Here is a 5,782-nt window from a genome sequence, read left to right as displayed (position 1 = left end):
ATGAGACCTAGCCACAAACAGCATGTAGGGTTGTTACCGGATGATATTTCCCGGGGTCCGAAGCTGTCTAAATCCTCGTCTTGTGTGTTGCGTCTCTCAATTCCGCTCAACTCCTTCAAGCTACCACATAGATGCGTTGGCCTCGCGACTAAGTCCTTTCATGAGGACATCTGCCGTGACAAAACCACGACAATTACGCAAATCCTATTTAATGTCTCAGCCAATAAAATTAGCAATATGTAAAATAAAAATCAATGATCAGGGGGAACGAGGAGCTTCTTCCAAGCACGGTGGCTTATATATTTGGAATGCTATTTTTCTGTTAGATGCCCTACATGCACCCGGACGAAGGGGGTACATCAAACCCCGCACACAACATGCATTTCAAAATCATGGTAGATCGAAGGGCCCTCGGCTGCTAACCGTTGATATAGTATATTGAAGCATATATATTCCTAAATGGGAAACGATTAGCTTCAACCGGCTGATAACCATGCCGCGTCCGCCTCCTTCAGCGATTGACACGCGTCACGTGGGCCCCCACTCCACCGATATCCTTATCACGAGCGAAACACCTCCACACTTTTCTTGCCCGTAGCCAAAACTCACTATGAGTTAACAACTTGGCCAGCGCGCTTCGCCGGTGAGCCGCACCCCTTGTTGTTGCTCGGCGTCCCTCCGCATCCGGCTAACCCATGCGTCGCCGTTGCCACTAGAGGAGCACATCAAGAAAAGCAACAGCTCGTCCAGGCTTGTCTACGACGACGACTATTCAGCGACGACATTGAGGAAGATGGCCAAGGAGCAGTTCCTGGTGACGAAACTGCTTGTTGTCTTGCTTCCGGTGATCTAGCTAGCCGGCGGCGAGCTCGCCGAGGTCGTCGCCAAGATGTTTGAGAGCATACTGGACTGCTCGTCCAAGGCCAAACCGTGTTGAAGCTTTTCGGCTCGATCTGCTGACACAAAGCTTCTACCACAACATCACCTTGGTTGCATTTTTTTTGCAACATGGGTCTTGTTGCGGGAATACAAAGAAGAGGCCGGAGATGGTCTTGCAACAAAGGTTATCTTGAAATGCAAGTTTTGCAACATGGGTCTTGTTGCAGAAACATGGGCGGGTTGGGGGCGGCGCCGCGCTAGGCGCAGCTCTGTCGGTGCCAGGGGCAAGGTTGTTTGTTTCTGCAACAGCGCGCTTGTTGCGGGAATTAATGAGGAGGCATGCGAGGCGCATGTTCTTGAAATTTTTGCAACAAGGTTCTTGTTACAGGAATACAAAGAAGAGGCCGGAGATGATCTTGCAACAAAGGTTATCTTGAAATGCAACTTTTGCAACATGGGTCTTGTTGCAGGAACATGGGCGGGTTGGGGGCGGCGCCGCGCTGGGCACAGCTCTGTCCGGGCCGGGGGCAAGGTTGTTTGTTTCTGCAACATCGCGCTGTTGCGGGAATTAATGAAGGGGCATGCGAGGCGCGGGCACTATATCGAACGGCTACGGGGATGCGTAGCAGCGCCCTAAATAGCAATAGCAAAAGTTGGAATCCTGACACTGTGCCCCGCATTGTCTAAGGTAGTGACAGGAAGCATACGGGATGATTAGTGTATAGAGATGGCGGATGCGATCTGGTGTAGAAGGGAAATCCACCTATCATCGCTACAGTCCGCAGTTATTAAGTGTATGTAGATGGCAGCAGAGAGATACTAGTATATGGTTGGCTAGGCGCGGGTGGCCGGGTGTGTGTGACCAGGCATCTGGTCCAGGGATTCAGTGACGATCGGTGCGTCCTTTGGCTGTCGATGCAGAGTTCTTCGTCCTCAGCCCGGCTGGGTCCACGGCGACTACTCCTCGATCACTGCCCACCCAGGCGATCGACGGTTCTCTCCGTAGGCAGAAAGAGGCGGCTGGCACGCTCGTCCGTCGCTACACGGCGCATCGAGCACTCGCGGCCGGACACGGACGGACGAGCAGGACGTGTGCTTCTTCGTCGGCGGTAGGCTGGTGCAACCGCGTGCCGCACGCACACATTCCCTCGGTTGCGTCGCCGGTTTAGCCGGGGAAGAGAAGCCAGATAGCCGATCGATATCTACCCGCCAGTTACATATAACTAGAAGAACGCCCGTGCGTTGCAACGGGGTCACATTAACTTTAAGAGTTCAATATTACGACATTGGCGACCTTTTTTACCATCAAATCCTCACACACACACAGACACACACTCTCCCTCCGTCTTCCTCACTCTCTATCCCCCTCTCCCTCTCTCTCTAACACACACACACATATCCATCTTATTGGGTACGGGACCATAATCCATCTATTTCACACATACACGCTAGTGCATAACAATATGGATTATGTGTATTATATTTGCCATCAGAACTGAGGGAATTAATTTCATGTAAATCGACCAGCCACAACTCCAAGAATACGCGAACGAGGTGGCTCGGGTCGGCGTCGGCGCCGTCCAGCGCGGGCCACGGGCCCGCTTCCAAGTGCACGTGCAATGCATGTCTTCACAAATATTATAACCAGATGTGAGAAATCACATGCATAGAAAAGACATTCTGATAGTAATCCAAATACCATACTCAATTGAATACCTAACCTGGACAATACTCTTATTTCTATGCGCCAAAAAAATGGAATAGCAAAGCTAAGTATGCCTACATACGCTCAGATTATATATAAGAATCTTGCGTGAACAATTGCAACAAAGCACTAAGCAGCGATAAATTTAAATAAAAAATCCATTAACTATGCAGGCAACAGGCTTGTTACAACATAGAGAGATAGGAAAATGTCACCTCCAGTAATGTAGCGCAAAGGAGTGGAACGAAGCATGAATGAGCGGTTGTCTGTTCTTCTCCATGTACATGGATCAGCAGTAGAGGCCAAGTATATAAGTACTTGACCGAACTCCACACTCCACTCTTCGTGTACGAAGAGCCATGTCACCTTCTCGCCGCTGCAGCATGGGAGGACGGCTGGTTCACGTGACCCTCCAGCTGGGGGATCCATGGTGGCTGACCGTCGAGCTCGAGGCGGAGAAGTTGAGGGCAGTAGTGGCGAGATCCATGCCGGCCAACCGGGCGAAGAGGAGGTCGTCGGGGAGGGACACATCGGCAAGATCCGGTCACCACGCGACCTGAAGAGCAACAGTGATCTCCACAAGCTGTAGGCCGACGGCGTGCTCCATCCCCTGCGATGGGGTGACCATGGCGGTGGCCACAGCTCCTCATGCTCGCCTCGATCTTGGCGACACACCCTGAGTGTAGGAGGCAGCAACGACCTCGACGAAATCATGGCCTCCATCCCGGAACGCAATCATGTCGCTCTAAATAAATGGATTCAATCATGTGACTCTAATTACTTCGGATTGTTATGTGCACACTAAGCGGGGTGCAGTTAGGAAAGAAAATGTTTTCTAATTAAAGTGATTGAGTGATTTAAGGTAAGGTTAATTAATTTAGATTTGATTTTTAGTGATTGTTAGTAAAGTACGATGCGTCTTTAAAATCTTTTATTTGTTTCCTTAAAATATATTATTTGTTTCCTAAAGAAATTTGCAATAATGGAAGATATCGGTTGATTTGGATAAGTTAGTAAATTTAAATCCGTGATTGCGTGCACGTTTGGAAAGTGCTGATCTCCACAAGCTGTAGGCCGACGGCGTGCTCCATCCCCTGCGATGAGGTGACCATGGCGGTGGCCACAGCTCCTCATGCTCGCCTCGATCTCGGCGACACACCCTGAGTGTAGGAGGCAGCAACGACCTCGACGAAATCATGGCCTCCATCCCGGAACGCAATCATGTCGCTCTAAATAAATGGATTCAACCATGTGACTCTAATTACTTCGGATTGTTATGTGCACACTAAGCGAGGTGCAGTTAGGAAAGAAAATGTTTTTTAATTAAAGTGATTGAGTGATTTAAGGTAAGGTTAATTAATTTAGATTTGATTTTTAGTGATTATTAGTAAAGTATGATGTGTCTTTAAAATTTTTTATTTGTTTCCTTAAAATCTATTATTTGTTTCCTAAAGAAATTTGCAATAATGGAAGGTATCGGTTGATTTGGATAAGTTAGTAAATTTAGATCCGTGATTGCGTGCACGTTTGGAAAGTCCTGATTTGCAAGGAAAGAGCTGAGGGGTAAATAAACCGGTGAATAAGAAACCATCATCGAAAAAAAATCTACGACGGTTAACCTACGGAAAAAACCGGACGAAAGTGGTGGGACGAAAAAAAACCTGGAAGCGAGACTACCAACTGCTCCATTAGGAGTAGAGATTTGTCTCTATCCTATCCTTGTGCTCGTTGCGTATGCGCTCGATCTCTCTCTCTCTGGCCTGTGTGCTCGACGGAGACGGGCACGGCGCCACAGCGTCGTAGACTTGAACCACTGGAGTAGGAGACGAGGTTCTGACTTCGTCCTCGCGAGAAGCAATTTCGTTTCTTTTGTTCGCCCGATTATATATCCTAACAGCTATACGATCACTGTTCTACCTGCTAGCTACAGTCGGCGAACGTGGTGCATGAAGCATCTCTTCTCTCGAGGGCGACAGGCAAGCAATTTCATAAAAATGTTGCGTAGTACTCCAAGGCCCCCGGCTGCTAACTGCGGACATACATACAGTAGTAGTAGTATTATTACGGTTGTAGTGGGAAGTATCATATACTAATATCATGCATATGATACTAGTGTATGATACTATCTCCCTAATGCATAGTATTATATATCAGTATCATGTAGTACTTTATTTATTATCATGCATGACACAAAGTAGCATAGCATTTATTATGATACGGTATCATGATATGATACTCCACCATTTCTTTCTTCATTTAATGTTATGACACATCATCAAAATTGACTAGTTGACATGCATGATACTAGCTATGATACTAGCATTACAACCAGCCTTATATGAGTACAATACAAGTCGCTAACCAAGCACGCTGCAAAGTACTCCTCCGTCACTACACTAATGCCAAAAAAATCAGGACGGAGGTAGTACCTTCATAATGGACAGTAATATATAGATGGTAACATGCCAGCCTTTATTAATTGAAACATGGACTCATTTTACCTCGAGGTGTGTTATGTTATAGTAATATATTTATGTTACCACAAGTATCTTTTCCTCATTAACTTCATGAAACATAAACAAATTTGTCTTGGAATATGTTAATTGGTTACTGTCTAAATTACTTCCAGTATGACTAGCCTATGCAACGCTAACCAGGCACGCTGCAAAGCAGTAGGAGTAGATCAGAACCCTGGCACGTACCGTTACCCACATTGTGTAATGCAATTTTGTCCAGGAACCCACCAATGATGCATCGACGCAGTCCGTATCTCCAGGAATGGACCGGCCGGGTCCCCAAGGACGACTACTTGATCACTCATCGACGCTCTTCCCGCTCTCCGTGGATTCAGCGAGCTGGCGATGATCGGTTCAAGATCATCCATGTATGCCGCGCATGAGCATGACACTGCATGCCTGCCTCTGCTGGTTCAAGGATAACCAGCCAGCCAGGCTTGTCCATCCATCCATCCTCCTCGCATCACACCGGACGCCAGATCGAGAGCACCGGAGGAGACGTACGCTGGTGGATCCAAAGGATTCATCAGTCACACGGGGACAGAGCCGTGGACTGAGAGTCGTGCACTGTGCGAGGAGACCGGTGGCATGTGCACGTACGCACGTTTTAGATGGCTGCCCAGCACAGCACAGAGCCGCCAGAGCCAACTGTGTGTCTGTGGCCATGCGCGGGTGGGTGGCC

Source organism: Triticum dicoccoides, chromosome 5A (genome assembly GCF_002162155.2).
Source record: "Triticum dicoccoides isolate Atlit2015 ecotype Zavitan chromosome 5A, WEW_v2.0, whole genome shotgun sequence".
Lineage (NCBI taxonomy): Eukaryota > Viridiplantae > Streptophyta > Magnoliopsida > Poales > Poaceae > Triticum > Triticum dicoccoides.
This window is presented reverse-complemented; position numbering follows the sequence as displayed.